This window comes from Thermobia domestica, chromosome 2 (assembly GCF_964235325.1).
Source record: "Thermobia domestica chromosome 2, izTheDome1.hap1.1, whole genome shotgun sequence".
NCBI lineage: Eukaryota > Metazoa > Arthropoda > Insecta > Zygentoma > Lepismatidae > Thermobia > Thermobia domestica.
Genome location: NC_137455.1, coordinates 51,998,155 through 52,021,817, shown reverse-complemented (window position 1 = coordinate 52,021,817; position 23,663 = coordinate 51,998,155). Strand labels below are relative to the sequence as shown.

The following is a 23,663-nucleotide window of genomic DNA, read 5'->3' as shown; positions in this document are numbered from 1 at the left end:
TTTGTTATCTTGTGTCATTGATTAGCAAGAGCCGCATTTCTCATCGGTTACAATGTGAAGTAAGAGAAAACAAAAGACAATCAACCTCCGCGTGTGCAAACGAGGATCCAATTAGTTGACTACGTAGAGAAGGGAAAACGCCAAGCACAATGAACATATCTTCTCTCCTCTTTCTTTCCGGAACTTTTTTCTTTTCCTCTTCTTGTTTTGAGAAAATAGAGACGTCTCTTCGAGTCTCATCTTTCCCTCGGTTTGATTAAATAAACGCTCCAGAAACAACCAGAAAAGAATAGAAAACTTTCTCGAATGAGAATAAGACAAGAGAATTAAAAAAAAAAAAGGAGAGAAAATTACCAATTCTCAACGTCCGACATTTCCTTCTGTGCGAGTGCCAATTGTATGTTTATCATGGCTTCTTCACACAGTGTTGCCACATGACTGATAAAAAGAAAAGAAAATAGATCAATTTTAAAAGTACACCTCAAACGTGTTATGTAAAATATGTTACGAATACCTAAAAATATGTTTACAATGAAATACTGATCATAGTATCACATGATCCAAAACGAAAGCCAGGCAAATTCGGACCAAATTATTTTCGAACCTAGGATACTAACTACAACTTTTTTCAATTATAGTCATGGGTAAAGACTGTCTGAGCGGGACGCATTGTTATCTCAATAATCTTCAAATACACTGAAAAATTATTCCGGTTTCTGGTTCATCGAATCACTATTGCACTTCAGATCTCTCCTGAACTGGTAGTATATGGTTGAATAAGCTTTTTCTTTTTCTTCACATCAGCATTGCAATCTTCTGTCTTAATGTTAAAAAAAAAAAAATAGGGAGCTCTTCATTCCTTGTTTAAATGCACATGTATCATGTTTTAATGTATTTATTTATTTATTTGTAGTCTAGTTTCTGACTATAATTTCCACCAAAATTGCGAAGAAAACAAAAAATATTTAAGAACAATATTTGAATAGGGTGTTACTACGGTAGGTAAGTTGTTGTTTAGTGGAACCGTGGTGGTTCAGTGGTAGTGTTCACCTCTGGTGCATAGGGTGCATGGAATGAACTTTGTGGTTGGACAAACATCGTGTGCGTAAGTTTCCTTCGGGTTCTTCCGTTTCCTTCCACTTTCTTCATTCCACCATTTCATTCATTTCTCATCACCGTCCCCTTTAGCCTAACCGGCATAACCGTGGAACGTAAAGCTCAGATTTCATTTCATTTTTATTGTTTAGTGACTTATTTTAATTCACAATAAAGAAAGAATTGTAGAATTATAAAGAAAGAATTGTAAACATGTTACTTCGAAATTCGTCTGTTGCGTATCAAAGGCATCGGAATCTAAAATTAAAAAAAAAATCACAATCGACAGAAAACTCAAATTTTCCAAATAAGTAGGCTATAGTCTGTATCGTACTACGCCTAACATTATCTTCCTATCTTTTCCTTGTAAACTAGAATTTTTCGTTTCGATATTCTACATGCAGGGTTTATAAACTAAAAATTGTATTAAATTTCAAATGTGTTTAACGCTTGTACCATAAAATTATTTTTAAAAAATTCTCATGTTAAATCATATAGACCTCTATTAACTATAAGAGTGGAAGATTGCTTATATGAATCTCAGTAATTAAAAAGCAAACAAAAAAAAAAAAAAGTTTGGATAATGGTACATGATGACAAATTCAATTTCTAACCAAGCAATATCGATATTCATTTTCATGGAATTTTTCAAATGCTGTGCTCTATTTTATAATTGCTGAAAAAATACATACAATCAAATTATTGACTCACCTCTCTTAAATAAACACACTTTTATTTTTGATTCCCAGTGCTTCAACCGAGCCTCTGTACTGGCCACACATTACGCATTTATTTATTTTCCAATTTTTATTTATTGATGTCAATAGCCTTCGAAAGCAATGCGGGTAGCCAAGATTCTTCGAATAAGTTTGTAATTCTACCGGGAATGGATCCCAAGTTTTGCACCAACGTTTATGCCCGAAGCAGATATTATTAAGGGGGTGCACAAGTAAATTCTTTCTCTCTCTCTCTCTAAAATACATATAACCCTTCTTAACCGCGTTGTTAACACACTTTCCGCACTTGGTTCGTATGGTTCCGGGTTTGATTCTCATTAGAGAATCAATGATTTTTCGATGCTGAGGCAATTTAAGAGCGACTTACAAAAAAAAAGTTAATGAATTCCAGTCCAGAATGCTAGAAAATAACGGCTTAGTAACTACAGTTACTTTAATAATAATAATAATAATAATAATAATAATAATAATAATAATAATAATAATAATAATAATAATAACTTACTTTCATTTTGCTTTCAGTAAGAACTCGTTTTTATCCATACGAAAAATATTCTCACACGGAAAGTCCCACAAGATGTCGCTAAAATCTGATTGCCACATAGCACATCTGATAGAGTATCATAAGAAATGAAAATGAGCAAAATTTAAGGTGCTATCGACCAGAAGGATAGGAGCTACTGGGCTTCAAAATTTGAATATCCAAAAAATTATATCATGGAATTATGTGTGTTTAAAGTAAATATCTTGAAAACCGTTAAAGCAATCAAAACAAAAGTTGCAATATAACGAGAACAAAATGCTCTATCGAAAACCACACACAGTGTTGACATAGGTGAAGCAATGTTGCCAACTCAGTACAAAATATTTTGTTTGAAATAGCACCATATACAAGTGTGAACAAATTTAAAATGCACTATTATCATTAAACATAACAGTGAAGTTTAGTGGTACAGTGCTGCACACTGTTGGAGCCACTTGTTTCATACTGTTATTGCACACAGTTGTCGCTGAAAATGTACAATGGAGAAGTCTGATATGTGGCAACAGATGGTAATAAAGGAACCTGCGTCTCATACTATGAATTTAGTTCAAATACATAACACCGATACAATAACATAGCAAAATGTCAGCAGTGTCACAAAATATTGACGCATTTGAAAAACAAAATTGAGTGATGCTATTCTTACGTCCTGTGTCAGCTCCGAAGCTATATAGGACGGGACCTATAGTGTAAAGTGGAATCCGAACCACTATGAAAGAGAAAGATAACAATGAAATGTAAGGTGCAAAGTACAGCAAAGAAAAACGTGTCCGAGGCGGGATTGGAACCCACGATCCCTAATAAGTCTGTGACCAAGCTCTCTAAACCACATAGCTATCAGGGCTGACTAAAAACGAAATGATGTAGTAATAAAATAATTATATTTCCAATGTGAATATAGTAATATTACAGTGTACAAACATAATCATATGGTATGTAGGAGAGGAAGTAAAAGAATATGTCACTTAACACGAAAGACATAAACCAAGAAAATAATCTTTCAAATATTCATAAGATAATCTGGAGAACCAGTTTACCGAATTAGAAAACGTGTTTCCTTTCTCGCGTGTATCATTTTGTTTTCACGAGTTGTCTGCTTATTCACCGGGGCTACTGAAGTATAATGCAAAACCCTCACTCTTTCTAATGCGTTCCTTTATCATTTGTCGACATATATCAGATTTCTCCATCGAACATTTTTAGCACACATATCTCCAACAGTGTACAACACTGTTATGTTTAGTGATAGTAGTGCATTTTAAATCTGTGCACACTTGTATATGGTGCTATTTCAAACAAAATATTTATGCTGTTAGCAACACTGCTTCACGTATAGCAACACTTTGTGTTTTTCGATAGGGCATTTTGTTTTCATTATATTGCAATTTCAGGGACTCTTCGTTAAGTTTCCCAAACAGAGTCTTCAATTCAATTATCAGGTTATCGAGGTATAGGATATACAAAGTAAATCGGAAATAATCGTCACCTGTGTCGCTTGGGTAATTCGAGATTTTTCAATACTTACTTTAAACTTATCACGCAAACCAACGGTTTTTGAAAATACTTCACAAAAGGCCTCTGATATGTGATAACTTGTGTACCAATATGAGATTTCCATCTCATTATGAATTAGTTTCGTTTTACAGTGTAGTAGAGAAAAGAAAACATACATTCTATAGATCATACGAGTATTACTTAATGTTAGAACTTAAAACAGACTAAAATGATTTACTTCATTTTAGTACTACTATTTTAACATTCCCATTAAAAAAACCTCTTGAGCGAATACTTTCCACGATCCAACAATTCTTCAATAATTAAAATGATTGTTTCGCAAAGCAGAACAATATAATGTTTGTTGATCCATACCTAAAATAAGTGTACTTTAATAGTTCAGAAGAATTAGTTGTATGCTTCACATTTACTTGTAAATACATATCATATTATATCATATACATATCCCCTACTATTAACATGGGATCGGAGCTACAACCAGAAGTTGAACCTTGTATTGTTGCACAGACAACTATGCAAGACTAATCCCCACCACACTATATCGCCTTCAAGAGAGACATGTTATAAGACCACGACACCCTGCCTCAGCTAATCGTTTTATACATATTATACGCACTGAGTATATTGCATGATTATAATGATGCCATATATGCTTGAAGATAATGATTAGAATAAAATGTAATCACTGATACATAATACACAAGTGTAGAGAAAAAACGAACTTTTTCTGATCTCATATTAAGTCTCGAGGGCTTAAAACAAAACTGATAATTAATCTAATGTACATAGCTTCTGTACCTTTTTGCGATTATTATTGAACTGAGATTTGGCTTTGTGGTTTTTGCTACATTACATGTACATTATAATACTGACATTATAACATAATATCAGATATTCATAGTGACAGCATGAAGATATAATCTGAGGGAAAAGGGAATAGTATTAATAATCTATAATATTTTAGATAATAAGCTAATTAAATTGGTTTTCTCTTGTGCACTCAGCGTCATCGATAATGTAGAATGGCAAAAGCACTACAATAATTACATATACATATATTCAGGTGCGTGTATACATAAACCCACACATCAGCCAGCCATTTTTAATTAATCTATTCTGTGAAGTCTCTTTCCTGTTAGATTGCTTGAATTTTTTTGGTATAATATTTCCTGGTTAGTTATTCTAACATAATAATACTTTAATTGATGGTGTAAATACATCTATGAGCTTATAACTTTTGTTTACACCCGGAAATAATAATACTTTAATTGATGGTGTAAATACATCTATGAGCATACTTTTGTTTACACCCGGAAATAATAATACTTTAATTGATGGTGTAAATACATCTATGAGCATATAAGTTTTGATTACATCCGGAAATAATAATACTTTAATTGCTGGTGTAAATACATCTATGAGCATATAACTTTTGTTTACACTCGGAAATAATAATACTTTAATTGATGGTGTAAATACATCTATGAGCATATAACTTTTGTTTACACTCGGAAATAATAATACTTTAATTGATGGTGTAAATACATCTATGAGCATATAACTTTTGTTTACACTCGGAAATAATAATACTTTAATTGATGGTGTAAATACATCTATGAGCATATAACTTTTGTTTACACCCGGAAATAATAATACTTTAATTGATGGTGTAAATACATCTATGAGCATATAAGTTTTGATTACATCCGGAAATAATAATACTTTAATTGCTGGTGTAAATACATCTATGAGCATATAACTTTTGTTTACACTCGGAAATAATAATACTTTAATTGATGGTGTAAATACATCTATGAGCATATAACTTTTGTTTACACTCGGAAATAATAATACTTTAATTGATGGTGTAAATACATCTATGAGCGGAAATAATAATACTTTAATTGATTGTGTAAATACATCTATGAGCATATAACTTTTGTTTACACCCGGAAACTGAACTCAGAAACTTAAGTGATTTCAGTGAAGTGTTAATCTCAAAATTCAGAATAGTTATAGGCTGTGACAATAGCATGACGGGAGAGGCAAGGTGTGTGGATAATTTTATATAATGTATCGAGCTACGAGATAAATTTATTCCACAAAGCTATCCGAATTCAAACAGTAATGTTAAACTCAAAATTTATCGATGTTTTCTTTTCTGTCTATGTAGTAATGTACCTAGTTTCGAACTTCGGCAGTAGTCTGCGAGATTTAAAACATCCTATTTTCATTTACATCTCTGTTACAAAACTCTAATTGGATAGCGGAATCTGTCATCATGCTCACCTGACGTAGCTCCCAAATTTACTGAGAAAAAATCGAAATAGATGTGGAAGAAATGTTCTTTAAGAGTTAAAATTGCATTCTATCTCATAGTAGCTTTACAACAGGTCCTTAACCAGATGTACAAAATAGTGATAACTTTTATTGTTTTCCAGAATGTTCTCTATAATGCTTTTTGCTTATGATCCACAGTGTCTGCGCCCAACAGTTAAACATGATGCTGGTCTGTAATGCTATGGGCCCTAATGTCGTAGTTTGCAGTGGGTCCTGTGCTGATCTTAAGGGTCGCTCCACTGTCTGTGATTTTATTGCCATTTTAGGGGTCCATTTGTTTCTTATGACCCAGATGTTTTTCTGGGCAATGGTGCCATACTCCAGGAAGAGTCATGCCCATTCGCTGAAGCAAAATCACACACGTTCTGAGGGCGAAAAGTAGTCCAATGCCATGTTAATCTAATAAGTTGCACTTTAAAAAGTAAAGAAATGTTCCATTATTCTGATAACCATGTGTATTAGATTGCTCTAAGTAATTGTAGCTTAGAGAGCTAGTTAGAAGTAAGTTGAGTAGCTTAGAAGTTAGAGTAAGTTGAAGAGGGAAGTTATTGCAATAAAAGGTGTATATTTATTCACCTTTCTGATGTCATCATTACAGCCAATGATGTTGTAATGAAGTCATCATTACAGCTAATAGCCTCATATTTGATCAATCTCAAACAAGCAGTATTTTACAAAGATTTTCTCTCAGAGGCGAAGCTGATAAACTGTGGAGTTCCCCAAGGATCGAATCTAGGTCTCCTGTTGCTCCTACTATTTATTATTGATTTGCCACAGTGTGTTAAAAAATGAGATAAATTATTGTTTGCTGACGACCTAAAGATCTTTTCGCCAATAACAACTGAACAAGACTGCGAAAGGCTGCAGGATAATCTAAATAATATAAATGAATGGTGAAAAGAAAAATTATCTTAGATTAAATATAAACAAAATGTATGTATATGACATTTACAAAACGAAGAAATCCTCATACTTTTTCATACTCGATAGGAAGAACTCCACTTAAGAAAACAGAATCAGTGAAAGATTTGGGTGTAACCTATTATTGCTGCTGTCATTTAAAACTCATGTAAGAAATATAACTAATGAAGCATATAGAAACTTAGGCTTGGTAGTAAGAATAGGTAGAGACTTCAATGCGATGCATGTGTTCAAGACATTGTACACATCTTTCTTGCGGTCGAAATTAGAATATGCCAACCAAATATGGAACCCGAATCATGTTACCTACACAAAACATTTAGATATGATACAGACTAAATTTTTAATATATCTCACTTACAAACAGACAGATCACTGCCCTAAATTTGATTCAGCTGCTACCCTAGTAGCAAACTTTCATTTTGAAATCCTTGAGCGAAAGACAAACATTCTTGATGTATTATCTTGATGTTGTTGAGTTGATTTTAACGTCCCTTTCAGCAGGTTGACTATATGAGACGAGATCTACTGATTAACGTGGAATTCGAACCACATGATGCATTATTTTTTATTTAAAATCATTAACAATGAGATAGATTGTTCGGAATTAACGAATAAGATTAATCTTCAGGTTCCTATCTTAAGAACGAGGCTAGCAAACACGGATTTCTTTTTCTGACAGAAAGCTAGGGCAAAAGTACTAATGAAGTCTCATATGTGGCGAATATGTGCTGCTTATAACAGGTACAGCAAGTTAAATAAAAAGCTTAGATATATGTAGTAAGTCTGCAAACGATTTGCAAGATGAACTGTTGAAACACTTTAGAATACTATACAGAATATTGTAATTTGACCCTAAAGGCCTGTTGTGTTCTTAAATAAATAAATAAATGTCTGGAAATTGTTTATGTAAGCCTATTAGCATTTTCAGATTCAGGATGTAAAGTGATCTCGAGAACTGACAGTTACCCAGATTGAAATTTCGTCCTCCAATGGTGTTGTGAGCCAGTCTGATTGGTTTCTAGTGATCATTAGAAGGGTTTCTCGCAGTGACCAAGAATTATTAACTCATTAAGAAAAATTATTCAGGAGTGCACCTTTTTCCTCACTTTAAAGAATATGAATAGTTGATGAAACATGAAGATAAATTGTTTTTGGATGAAGAATGAAGTTCTGAACCCGAGAAGGGTAGTTTTTTCTGTTGAAAGAAACATGGAAAAGCTAAGACAATTTCTTAATCAGGCAGAAGTATTGGCAAGAACTCAGGTAAAGGGTTTATGTGGACTTACCTAAGCAATCATTATCAAAATTTGTCAATAATTTCTCCAAAAAAAAAAAAAAATTGAAAGGTAAACATTACATGTTAAAGTTGTGGTATTGGTCATAGAATGCATCGCTCTGTTACTTCAATGTATTTGCGTCTCACACTGTAAGGTAGTTGATTAAATTTACAACGAATTTACAGCAGTCTACCATTTTAAAGTTGCAAAGTTCATTCAAACGTCACATGAGTTATACTTCTTAAATAAAAAAAAATAATTGAGATTATTTTATTTTATTAATCAATATATTAATACAAATCATAATTATTTTAAAATGTACTCTTTGTGTTACTATTATCGTAATTTAATAAAGATATTTTTGCGACACATTTAAAAGCTGACTCAAATTTTGATAAAAACTTTTAAAGCAGGTTAATTTGGGTCAGGATAGTAATTAGAACGAACAATATGTGTCTTCTATGTGTTTAATGTGATTATTTACTTTTTTATATTTGCATTTTTGAAGTGCTTAGTTTTTTAAAACCAGGATTTTGCATTATTTGTATGTTCAGTTACATTTAATCTTTACTTTTTTTTATCATCAAGCACCTAGAAATTTTTATTGGGATGGGTCCAAGGTTTGGGCGATAGTCCAATACGATAGTCTATATAGTATTGAACGGGTATTATTCTGCACCCGAAAACATGATAAATAATTGTAAAATACGTCCACCTACGTTTTCAGAAAAAAAATGATTGAACTAGATTGTTTTTTATAAAAGAAAGAGTACAGACGAAGTGTAAGATCAAATTTTCATACTACATTACTGCTCTCCCTGTTAAACAAGTATATTTTTGTTATTGAGAAAGTGTACAAATGTATGTTGAGTTAGGAAGTTTTTTAGGGGTGGTCCGGACCCGATGAACCCTTTCCCCCCGTAGGTAAGCCCCTGTCACTAATTATTTATTTCAACTCAGTTTTGATAACTCCTTTGCGGCTATGTGGTTAGCGTTCGCATTCGGGTTCTATTTCCGGACGAAACTTATGTGATTCGGATCCTCCTTTGTGCTGAAGGTCTACGTCTCACATGTCTCTCGCTGCTGAACGTTACTCTAAACTCTAAAACAGCTAAACTCAATTCAGTTTTGCAAATTAATATACATATTTTTTTATTTATTCTTTTAAAATTTGATGCACATTATTTTACGGTTATTTACAGTTACCAAAACATTCAGAAACAATAACCTATACGAAAACAATAACTTTATCTCTTTTACAAAACTTGATTAAAGAATGCACGATGGTTTAGAACGAATCTGCAATTTGGTATCATAGTTTGAATGTCAAAATAAGAAAGAAAGAAAAGAAACTCAGAGATTTTCCTAGTGTCCTATGAAGACCTAGTGCTTTATAGGTTTTCAATGTAAAGTTCGTCTGATCAAATTTTTGGAATGGAACGGACAGTTTTGGCTCTACATCGATAGTTGCAGAAATTGTTAACAAATTACATTTTTGACTCTTGACCGGAAGTGGCCCCTTGGGATCAGCAGTCTAAAATTTGTCTGATAAACATATTTTTTGGTGCGAAGTGGAGTGTAGAAAACAAACATATTTCTATTTATCACGCACCTTTCTGAAGATAGCGGCGGTGTGACAAAGAGAGGAAGTATGATAGGCAGACAGACTAGACAAAACAATAGCGTCCTGTAGGGACTGCTAATAATAATTAAAAAAAACAACATAAATTCATGAAAGAGGGAGTATTTTATGATTCAAAAATTATAGTTGCAGAAATACATACTTTAGATGTCAGTACATTATTTCTTGCTTGGTGGAATTCCGGTACGAGATAGTAGCCTAATACTCGTAGTAAGGGTACAAGACTTTTAATGTTAGTATTACTTAATAGAATACTATTGTTACGTAACAAGAGAATTTAATAGCTGCCTTGTTTTTCACGACATCATGGATACTTCTTTCTGAACCAATTTTCAACTCATTATGAATTTCATCCCTCCTACCCGCGTCCACTCTTCACCCCACGATGCTAATGATTGACACTGAGATTTGTAGTCTTCTTATTTCTTCCCTATGACATAGTTATTGCATGAACTAATGCTACTATTGTAATACTACGACTGGCGATGTTGTTTTTTTTTTTTCAATTACTATTAAGGTGACTACCAGCGTAGAGCCAAACTTGTTGGTTCGATTTGAATACTTCAAACCTGTTAGATTGACAATCTATTTCTAGCAACTTTGCTTTCTTTACATTTTTCGTATCTGCATTCATAACAAAGTTTGCCTATACTATTAAAAATAATTTCCCAAATTTGAAAACCAGTTTCTTATCTGAGCATCGAGACAATATTTTCATAGAAATGAGATTCGCCAATTCTCATTCATGAGGAAAGTAGCAGTATACTTTCTCGTTTCGCTTTATACAACCTCATCAGTGTGCGGCAAGGTACTTTTGTTACGCCCTATATATATATATATATATATATATATATATATATACAGTGGCGGATCCAGGATATGATCAAGGGAGGGGCTAAACCATAATTTGCCGTTTTACCCAGTGTAAAGTTGAATTGAAGCCCATTTTATCCAGTGTAAATCTGAGGTCAAAGGGGGGGGGCTATAGCCCCGTAGCTCCCCCTTAGATCCGCCCTTGTATATATATATATATATATATATATATATATATATATATATATATATATATATATATATATATATATATATATATATATATAAAGTGACAGTGAGATTTCCAAAATCCATTAAATATTATTTTTGGTAGAGTAAGTAGCAATGTCTCATCCGTTCTGTGTGGAAACTTTCTGTACTTCAGTATTTTCCATAATTAATTACACGACTTTAATGCAAGAATGGATATAAGCTAATAAAGATAGATGTGATAAAATTGCAATGTTGAAAAGCATTAGTTTCTTCATGCGAATAATATCATCTTTTACGAGCCAGGAAGAATTATTTAATTGTAAAATCTTTTCGTTTCATTTATTATTTTTCCTACAGTTTCTGTAAATATGAATATCAGGAAACTGAACGTAATTTAAGATAAACTGAAGGTAATTCGATTTCTTAACAGTAATTAAATAATGATTGTTCCTTGTAAATTCTAACTTTAAAACTATATATATTCAAATTTTGGTAGATTTCTTAACTGTCAGAAATGTTCTAAGATATATAGTTTAACGTACTATGATTATGCTTATCGTAATTCAAAGCAACGGATGGTTAATGATAACGAAATAATTAATACAATGGAGATAGCGAAGAAATGTAGTTATCGGAAATTTCTAGACAATTTTAAATAAAAGTTTAACATGAAATGAAATGAAGTGAATTTTTTAGTTTTACTTAGCACGGTTATTTCATCTAAAATGGAATTGTGTAATTATGGAAGATATTACATGTATGAGAACGTAGGAGGATATAAACAGCAATGAAAAAGTCCTAAAATCGAACCAGAGACCTCTCTTACAAGAGACAAACGCTCTTATAGTGCTCTCAATGGCGTAAGAAGGGATATGTGTTTGCAATTAAAATAATAATGAATATTGACCAACACCAACCATTGCTTATTTGAGAAGCAAGCATATTCTATCTGAAATGAAATATTTCAGTTTAACGTTTCACAATTATGTCCTTTAGGCTAAGGGAGATGATTATTAAGACAAGTGAATGATGGTAGAATAATTGACGGAATGGGAAAGTGGGAGGAAACGGGAATACCCCGAGAAAACCCACGGACACGATGTTGTACACCACAAACTTACTTGGTCGGGTATCGGATCAGGGACTCCACGCACCAGAAGTAAGCGCTCTACGATTGAGATACCGTGCCCCTCCCTCACATATTCTATCTGTTTTAATTCATAATTTGACATTGGTGGAAAGGCAGTGAATCGTCGTAGTTTCATTTAATAATCTTAGAGTTTAGTGAAAAGAAATAGGTAAATCTTGACAAAATTTATAGTCACAAAATTGTCCACTACAAAGTAACGTCTACTAGGATGTCATCAGTAGAGATGGCCACAAAGTTCCGGTTCCAGCGGAACCGGTTCAGTGAGGAACCAGTTCTTGGAGATCCGGTTTTCAGAACCGGTATCGGATCCGAAAACCCCGATCCAGAACCGGATCTTACTAACTGGTTCCAGACTTGGATCCGAAAACCCAGTTCCACAACCGGATCTTAGGAACCGGTTCCAGATCTGGATCCGAAAGCCCCCAAAGACCCGTAAAGGAGGCACAAAGTTCGCCTTCAAAACACTGCAAAGAGGACCACGCCTTTGTGCCCTCTCCGCCCACACCCTTTTGTGCAACCCAGAAAAAAGTTTTGGTCCACCAGTGAGTGTTTAGCCAAATGAATTTGCCAGTTTGTTGTTTAGCCAATGAGTTTAGTAGTTACCCAGTTTGTTTAAACAAGTGAGACAAGTGGCCGCAGCCTGGGCACCTGCCTGTCGCTTCCACCATTTCATCCAGCACACTGTTCACAGCCTGCCAGCAGCTCGGGTTTAGCGTAGGGATGGCCACAAAGTTCCAGTTCCGCAGAAACCGGTTCTTGGAGATCTGGTTTTCAGAACCGGTTCCAGAGTTGGGTTCGAAAACCCGGTTCCGGAGCCGGATATTGGAAACCGATTCCAGATCTGGATCCCAAAAACCTGTTCCGGACCTGGATCCGAAAAACCGGTTCCGGAACCGGATCCGTTCAGAGCCGAAAACCGGTTCCATCAAAAACCGGTTCTGGCCATCCCTAGTTATCAGAGACCCTTCTTAACTGAAATTTCTGTGTAATCATTATGCCACACTGCTCTTCACTGTATAAGCTTAAACAACACTAAAGAATATATTTTGTTTGCCCTACACACCAGTAGTGACTATGAAACATAATTTGGAAACGGAAATAGAAGAGGCAGACTCTTCATCAGTCGACTCCAGTCATCAATCTTAACGTGTAAGGTGTGATTTTACTCAAACAATAATATTGTTCACTACAGTAGAATCAGCACTCAATAACCCGGCATTCCGGATAACTCTGACACACCCTGGCAGGGCACTAACAGGAAAACAACACGAAATCAACAGGACATTACATATTTCTTTTAAATAAGTAGCGAGTTTTTGCAAAGTCGGCTATTTAATTTTCATTATAGAAAGCTTTATGCCTTCATAAAGTATTTTCTGAGGTTTGTCTTATCAGGTAAATTACTGTACAGTGTGTATTCATTAATTTTTATTTTCATGTATAGTAAAGGTTCTATACCTTCATAAAGTACGTGCTTTTCCTTTATTTAAGAGTAATGGTGCACTTTATTCTCTGTTGTATTCTTAAACAACCAATACATACAAATACAGTACTGTATTTTCTGAGGAAATACTCGTACTTATTCTCTTTTAACCCCATTCCAGATAACCCGGCATTTTCCCAAACTCGGCCACCCTTCGATTCATATTAGGCCGAGATTTCTGGATTCTACCGTATTAAATATAATTTTTGGTTGCCGAATTTCAATTAACTCTATACATATATTTTAACAATTTAAATGACACAGGAAAGTGGGAGAAAATCACCCCAATATGGAATTTAATTTTTGGAGAAGGGAAATTGAATACTATTATCCATTTTTTTTACTATACTATCAAGTATACTGTTAATAAGAACACGCAGTTAATAATAATTTTAGAATATTTTGAGTACAAAGTAAAGTTGGCAGGAAAAAAATACAGATTAAGAATATGGGTCCACTATTTAGAAAATTTATGAGCAAAATCTAGTAATTAACGAAGTAACACATAAGGAACCATTTTCTACAGGGACCACATCTCTAGGTAATCTGACAAGATAGAAATTGCATAAGTGATGCCAGCGCCATTACCACGCAATGCACAATGAACAAAAGCAACTATACCCAATGTAAAAACTCTATGGAACAGACTGATGAGCTGTCGGCACAGTGAAAATAGAACAACATATTTGTTCTGAGAATTTTCAATCAGGAACAATTTCTGATCGGTTAACATGTATAGGATCTGTCCTTATATTTCCTACTTACTTTAAAAATATATACCAATAGTACAACAAGAAAACATCCAATTATGTATGGTTCAGCATAAGTTTTAAACACTATTTCTGTAGACCTAAACGTTTGTAATGTAATGTGTGATACTGATGGTACTAAATAAAAATTTTCCAGCATTATTTGAATTTAATATCCAATAATAAATAAGCTAAGTATATTGATACTTAACGTAACATCTAGATGTATAAATAGGCTACACAAAATCCACAATATCAGGGGAAACATTTCACTTTTAACTCTTAACATATTTTAACAGATTATTTACCTAATTGCTTGCTTTTTCTATCTTTTCGTAGTTTCATTCATTGAATATTTTAAACATATACAAGTGTTGCTTTTACTCTAATGTTTGCAATCCGGAAGTTAACGCGTTACTGTTTTCGCTTTGTACTTACGTTCTTAGGCCATGTTGTTTAGATAATAAAACTACGATCACCATGGCAACGAGACGGATGTGACGTCACACTATTTCAGTCCATTACAAGAATTTTTAAAAAAATGTGCCATTGTTATTTCTAATAAATTATATTGGCCGACCTAAAGTATTTTTTCTTTTTCTTTGGCTCTCCTCAACAAAAATTTGCCCATCACTACAGTAAAATGCGCGTAACGATAAGAAATGTTTGAAATTACACTCTTCGCTTCATTTTTCATATTACATACAATTCATATTACACACACACACACACACACACACACACACACATATATATATATATATATATATATATATATATATATATATATATATATATATATATATATAAAATTCATAAGTATATTTACGTATCACACTTGTACGTATTTTAGGGCACAAGTAACATTCTAGGGAGAGAAGCCACGTAGAGGTTCAAGAGGCATGAGAGGAACTTTCGAGTGTTAAACTGACGTGGTATCGTGCATATACAAAAGTAAACTCGTATTAATGAGAAGTTTATCGTAAATAAGTAGTTATATTTCGGCTATGGATGTGAAAGGTCGGGGTTTGGTTCCCGCTGAAAACTGTATATCCACATCCTACATAGTCTTGATACTCTGAAGTAACGTTAATATCTAAAAATAAATAAAAGCCAGGACATCGATTTTTTTTTGGTAAAATTACTAAATTCATAGTGAAGAATTTAATAAGAATATATTTATGTATAAGTTTCATTTTACTAAATCTCGTACAGCATTAATTTTAAAGCTTGAAAGAAAGTACTTTTCCCTTGTTTTCTCCAAAGCTATGCAAAAGCTTTTACATACATCATTTTGTTCAGTACAATATGATCTATCAACTTGTATATATCACATTTTTGAACACTTTCTTTTTTTTTTTTTGTTAAACACTAGTAATAACGTTATTGTTGTGTTTATTCATACATTTGTTGTAAAGTTACCTTTATTTTTTTAAAAAATACATTTAGTGTCTTTTTTCCTCTTCCCTACAAGGGAAGCCTTAAGCTATTAGATATAGGGCTGTGTTTTCGTCCACTTGAATCTTGTCAGTGGAGTAAAAGAAGTTCATTTAAAAAAAAAAAAACATGCACTTTACCATACCTTTCTTTGACGCATTCTGTGTTCTGTTGTGTTAGAAGATTTTACATAACGTTTCCATTAGAAACACAAGAATACTTATAGTAATTCTGCAATATGATTAGGTTAAAAAAAAAGTTCACTAATAGAAGAAAGTGTACTTGAGCATATCTTTGTTTAGCTCATTTTGTGTTCTGTTGCGTATGAAGATTTCACATAACATTTGCATTAGAAACACAAGAATACTTATAGTAATTCTGCAATATGATTAACGTTCACAAAAAAAAAAAAGACGCTTCATTAATAGAAGGAAGTATACTTGGCCATATCTTTGTTTAGCGCATTGTGTGCTCTGTGGGGTAAGAAAATTTCATATAACGTTTGCATATGAAACACAAGAATACTTGTAGTAATTTTGCAATATAATTAGTGTTCAAAGAGAAAACGGTTCATTTATAGAAGAAAGTGCACTTGACCATATCTTTATTTGGCACATTATGTGTTCTGTCATGTAAGAAGATTTCACATTGCGTTTGCATAAGAAACATAAGAATACTTATAGTAATCTTGTAATATGATTTATGTTGAGAGAAAAGAAAATGGTTGATTAATAGAAGCAAGCGTACTAAACCATATCTTTGTTTAGCACATTCTGTGTTCTCTAGGGTAAAAAAAAAATTCACATAACATTTGCATAAGATACACAAAGAATACTTCATAGTAACTCTGTAATGATTAGAGTTTAGAGAAAAAGGATAAAAAGAAATACAAAAAGAAAGTCCAAATATGAGGTACACGTATACCAATCGACATATATCTTATTGAGCTGAAGAAAATTATATAGACCAGTGTAAATTTTTATGCGTAGTTTTTGAGAAAATTTACAGAAAAATGACTAAAGCTAAAAGCTTATGCTGACAATACAATTGATGAAACTCACATTCAAGTATACCAATGCTAAACATTTTATTATGATCCTAGCAAGACAGCAGTACATATAGAATGTTGAATTAGTTATAGCACAACATTGTTATAAATTCTTAAACTTTAATCTATATAAATAAATATTAAAGTGACAATGTTTGTGACTTCATACGTCTTGAACCACCAAATATCGATCATATTTGCCACATACATGAGGTTCGGACCTGGGATGGTTTATATAATTTCACTTTGGCGATGCAACTTAAGGGAGAGAGGGAGACATATAAAAATACATAAAAATGGAAATGATTATGTTTGTGATTTAATAACTCTTGAAACATCCGACCGATATCAATCAAATTTTTAACATAAATGAGGTTCGGATCTGTAATAGTTATTATCATTTCACTTTGAACTTGCAACGTAGGGGGGGGGGGAGGAAATATTTAAAAATGATCGAAAATGACCGATATTAGTGTCGAATCCATAGTTTTCAGGGTCGCTGAGATGAACAGTGACACAGGCGATGCCGTTTAAATCAGAATCCACTCCTTTATGTCTAGAATGAAACGTATTTTCCCCGCGCGAGAAGAATGGTTATTCAGCTAGTTCTGTCCAAAGATTATATATATATATATATATATATATATATATATATATATATATATATATATATATATATATATATCGATAGATCACATCAAGCTAAACGAAATGATATGCTTGGGATAAAATCTCATGCGCAGTTTTTAAGAGAATAGGAATTGTTATTCGAGTTATAAACGTCGTTTGTTGGCAATCTGATTCAGGTATTAATTTTCATTCTCTAGAATAAATTATTTATTTACGAGTATTTGTGTACTGTATATGAGAAATATACGCGATTAGAAGCAGACTGTATATAGTGTCATTGGAATGCTCCTAACAGTGACACATCTACTTCTAACAGTGACAGACTCATTCCTAACCGTGACGTGCATACTGCTTGGAACTCACACAAACAAGAATATTGTCGAGTTATATTACACCTAATGAGAACTATAAATCACTTTCACACACTCGCATACACTACACTGCTTGTTCGATGACGATATTTTTCAAAATTTAAATAAAAACTTGTGACTGCGATAAAGGAATCAACTTCCAACAAATCTCACTTATAATAGAAACCTCCACAAACAGAAAAGTTCTTATACAAGGTATATCTTCTGTGTTTCACATACAGCATCATCTTTCACACGTTGCGTTGCGAATGTCTAGGCGTTTCTGGAGATTTTCTCGTTGTCGCAGAAGGATACTTGAAGTCTGGAGAAACTGAGTGGACAAGTCGCGTCAGAATGTCATTCTCCAGAGAGAAAGTGAGAGAGACTCCAGCAGCAACGTCGTTCCAGTAATGAAATTTATCCAGAGACACATAAAGCGAGAGAAAGTGAAGTAGACAGGAGAACCCAAGCAAGAGCGAGAGCGGAAAAATGAATGGAAAGACCTCGAAAAAAAAATTGAAGAGGAGATGCTCGTATAAATACAATCAGTTTCTCATCTTTTAATCGGCCAAAATTCATTTATATCTTGTGAAGTCAATGCGTTAACGTATTTACCGGTAATTATTTACGACATTAGCTGCGAGTATCTATATCACATATTTCATGTATGTAAGGGAATTGTTTTTCTTTTTGCAATATAGAGCTAGAGTTATTATCTCGAGCGATTTCGTTAATGGAGTCAACCGTTAGGGTCTTAACGGATAACGGGTGACTTCAACGGTAGTATTCAAGTAGACTAAATGAATTTTTGAATTCTGTTTTCTTGCAATAGATTGCTATAACAATTATCTCGGCCGAGTTTTCAATGGAGTGAATCAGTTAACATCTTAACGGATAACGGTGATTATTTCATAATGTAACCTTGGCATGATCCTCTCTGTTGTCTTTTCAGAGTTATTTGTGTACTGTATATGTAGCAAAAACACACTTTTAAAGGTTTTCACTACAGCGAAATTAAACTACTGCTAATTTTAGAGTTTTTTCTGTAATATCTTCAACACAAATAAAAAATATATTCAAAAAGCAGAAACGTAGTAAACTAGATAATACGATTTTGCATGTGATACCGTTATCATAACTCATCTATCTGCTTTCGATTTGCAACTGTAGCTTGATTTAGCATTTTTGGGGGTTCTGTAAACAGCGACATACCAAAAGCAGATAGGTGATTTGTGGTAAAGGCATCACATGCAAAATCATATTGTCTAGTTCACTACGTTTCTGCTTTACGAATATTTTTATTTGTTTTGAAAATAATACAGAAAAACTCTAAAATTAGCGGTAGTTTAATTTGGCTGTAGTGAAGACCCTTAATTAGAAGGCTGTTGTTTATACCTTTCTAACGGTAACACACATATTCTTTTTTATACACATGTTAAATGTAATCTACTGTACAGTGTATACCTAGGTATATAAAAATGAAAGTTACTATGTTTGTTACTTAATAACTCTTGAACCTAACTACCGATCTCGATCAAATTTTCAACTTAGATGGGGTTCGGTCCTGGAATGTTTTATTTATCATTTCACTTTGACGATGCAACTTGGGGGAGAGGGAGGGATATATATATATATATATATATATATATATATATATATATATATATATATATATATATATATATATACAGGCCCGTAGTCAAGGGGGGGCTAGGGCGGGCTCAGCCCCCCCTAAATTTTTTGCAGCCCCCTAACTAAAGTCATAGTTTGAATTAACGGGGGATGCCGGGGAAATTCCCCTTCGGTAAAAATGTATGTCCGGCTCGTATCACAGAAGTAACATAACATCCATTTCTGGGATAAATTTTCGCCTTCTACATTTACAGCAAAAATACATAAGCATCCCCCTCTCGTTCGAATTTTTAATTCGAACACTGACTGAAATGTTGGAAGAAATTGTATTTCCAAATGTACTTTAAAGTGCTAAATTAAAATTTACTTTTATTATCCTCATTTAAAGTATTGGCCTATTTATGCGCTACGCTTCTTTGAATTGCTAATATTTTTTTGAGCGTGATACTTTTTTTTTTTTTAAATGCTTCGTGTGCAAACGACCCTCGCTGCAGGAGAAAAATAATTTATGGTTATTCTATCGGCAAACATGCATTTGTGTTCAGAAACAACATACTTTTACCTTAATCTGCGGACGAAGAGTTTACTTCTTCCTGTCCTTCTTGGAATTTGCAACTGAAAACATCCTTTTGCTGTGAGTCATTGGCTTTCGGTCAATATGCGAGAGATTGAAAAGACAGCATCCCTCAACAGGGGATCGCAACTGCTTCGCTCTAATCACACAGGTGTATGGGTTTGTTTTGTGTATATTGGATATGGAGAGAGGGGGGGGAGAGATTTTGACTACGTTTTATGTCACGTGATAACGCAGTAAGAAAAGTTTCCTTTTCTGAATTGTGTTTACTCTTGTTGTGTTATGAGTTGTACATGGTTGTAATTGAAAGTTGATCGATGCTGGTTTCTGAAGATGCACCGAAGTTGACTTGAAGAATGAGAATTGTAGTGTATCAGCAACTTCACTATTTGTTAAATAACTTGGAATAGATAAATAATACTTTTAATATATCTTTAAACTAAAGATAAGTTCGATTCACTTAATCTTTCTCGGGGATGAATTATTAGACACTTTATTAAAATAATTCAATAATTGTTGCCAATCTTTGGTGCCAGAATCAAATGTTCATGCAGATCATCAGACGTAAGCCTAATCATTCAAAGTTACTATTTTGTAAAAGAATACCTTGCAATATTCTGGTATGTAAACAAAAAATGTAGCGGACTAAACGTAGGTAGTAGTTGCACTTATAGGAAAAACAGAATTTACAATTAAAAATTGAACCTTATTGGATGATAATATGTATAATGCTTTATAAATTTGAAATTTGACCTTTGACTTAAAACAGGGCGCGTTGGGGAGTTTAGCGTCCCTCTTCAGCAGGGAGGCTATATAGACACGGGACCTATAGCTTAAAGTAACATCCAAATCACTATCGGTTTGAATCCGAGGACTCCCAGTACGGTTTGAACCGAAACCAGACGCGCCAAAGGCGAGCGCTGTACCCATGAGGCTACGGGGTAGGCCACAAAAGAAACAATTTGTTAATGTAGTTTCATTTTGAAGAAGAGATATATTCAATAGAAATAAGTAAATAGCTGTTTAAATCATTAGTTCTTAACTTAAACTTTTCTAGTACCTACGAAAGTAACTGATCTCGAATTCTTATTTGTACAATGTAAAGAATAATTTCATGTATACTTTGATATGAATTGTACTATACAAAGAAAACTTAATGAATTGTTACTTCTCTTATCAATTTCGTTTCGAGAAAGAAGGTAACTGCGCTAGAACAGGGAACTTTTTTGGAGTTATTTCTTATTTGAATGCTCGAGTACCAAAACATAACAGATTATTTTTACTTAAACATGACTTTAGTAGGAGCCGCGGTGGCTCAGTGGTAGAGCGTTCACCTCTGGTGCATGGGGTCCCGGGTTCAAACCCTGCTCTCGCCAAGTGAACTTTGTGGTGGACAAACACCGTGTGCGTGGGTTTTCTCGGGGTTCTCCCGTTTCCTCCCACTTTCTTCATTCCACCATTTCATTCATTTCTCATAATCACCGTCTCCTTTAGCCTAACCGGCATAACCGTGGGACGTAAAACTCAAAGATTTCATGACTTTAGTAGCAATCGTCCTAAATGATTGTTGATAGTATGTTCCAAAGAGTCTAGAGCAGTGGTTTTTAAACTGGAGTCCGCGGACCCCGGGGGTCCGCGTGACCTGCCTACGGGGTCCGCGACGTCTAAAAATTGAAATGTGTTGTGATAAAATGGAACTCACAGCTGTTATGCAAAATGTATTTTTTCAGTTACTAAAAAGAAAGCAATTAGAAATTATACCTACGTTTGTAAATTTGAATATTTTCTTTACTAAATTTCTGCCCTGAAGCCGGTCAACCGTTATATAGGACTACTTCAGGTGAGAGGAATTCCTTCTTTGTTAGGGCATTTTTTCAAAAGGAGTTGTACATTAACTGCACCGTGCTGATCTTGTTTTGTTGAGTTACAACAATGACATCACCAGAAATGTCGATCTGGACACAATTGTTCTAAGATTGGTAGCATCCAAAACAAGGAGACTGTGATTGTGTTGTTAGTTAGTGATTGTTCAAATGTTCAACTTGTTTCTACTATAGTGTGCCAACATAAGGAGTGTATATATGCGTGTTGTGTTTGTGTTTCTTAATCTTATAAAATTTATAAATTTGTAGATAGCAAAACCCATACACATATCATTATTTCTTTCGAACATCACTGTAAAAAACTGATCAAAAAATGTTTAGAAGTACAAGTGTAAAATAAAGCGCGTAATTTTTGAAGAAATATAAAGTTTCGTATCTAACGACATGTAAATAATAATACAGGTGAGATGTTAATTTCATTTTTCCAATATGCATATATTTGTTTAGGCCACATGTATTTCAAAATATTGATTTAAAATTTTGAGACCCTTCTCTGTAGAATCTCTTTGAAGATAGTATTAAATCTCATTACTCTCTAGATGTTTTCGAGTTTCACAAATATTTTTTCAGTCCATCAAAAATTTAAAAACGTATTTCTAATTCTCTGGAAATTCTGTACTACTTCTTTGGAAATTTTAATGATTGGTTCGTTCGGCCAACTATTTTTTTTTAAATATTTTTTTTTATTTCCTTGAAAATGAGAAAACGGAAGAAATATTTTGTTGCCATAACAAATAAATAAAAACTAAACACATAGTATTCTAGCTTTCAGGTACAATTGTACTAACGTTATAGGGGAAAATTTTAATAGTAATTCCTTCACGCTGTAGTTTTAGTTTTAAGAGCATAAGAAATTATTCATCATCACACACAGAGACAGACATTATATATATATATATATATATATATATATATATATATATATATATATATATATATATATATATATATTATATATATATATATATACAGTGGCGTATTTACGATTTTCTTTCGGGGGGGGCTTTGCTAACTTTCGGGGAGGGCTTTGCCTGAAAATGTGAAAATTCTGCAAGATATTTCATATACTTTACTATAGTAAGTAAGATTTCGGGGGGGCTTAAGCCCGGAAGCCCCCCCCTAAATACGCCACTGTATATATATATATATATATATATATATATATATATATATATATATATATATATATATATATATATATATATGTGTGTGCGTGTGTGTGTGTGTGTGCCCACCCTAAGTTACATTTAGCCCCCCCTAAATTTCGAGGCTGGCTACGGGCCTGTATATATATATATATATATATATATATATATATATATATATATATATATATATATATATATATAAAATCGAAAATTCATAGTTTCCGATCCAATTCGGGCCGATATTAGTGCCGAATCCATAGTTTTTGGAGTCACTGACGGGAACAGTGACACTTCCGATACCGTTTAAAACCAGATTGAGCCCTGCAACTTGGAGAAGGGGAGAGGAGATGTATAAAAATGATTTAAAATGACTTATATTAGTGCTGAATCCATAGTTTTCAGGGTCGCTGAGACGAACAGTGACATTTCCAATGCCGTTTAAATCCAAAATCACCCCTATATGTTCAACATGAAATCTA

The 23,663-nt window shown here is 33.4% G+C and overlaps 1 protein-coding gene across 4 annotated transcripts in view; it reads right to left on the bottom strand.

The window, feature by feature from the left end:
* Nucleotides 1-23,663, bottom strand: part of LOC145672109 (LIM/homeobox protein Lhx3-like) — a 345,528-nt gene that overhangs the window by 309,215 nt on the left and 12,650 nt on the right. The gene's annotated exons all lie outside the window — the stretch shown is intronic.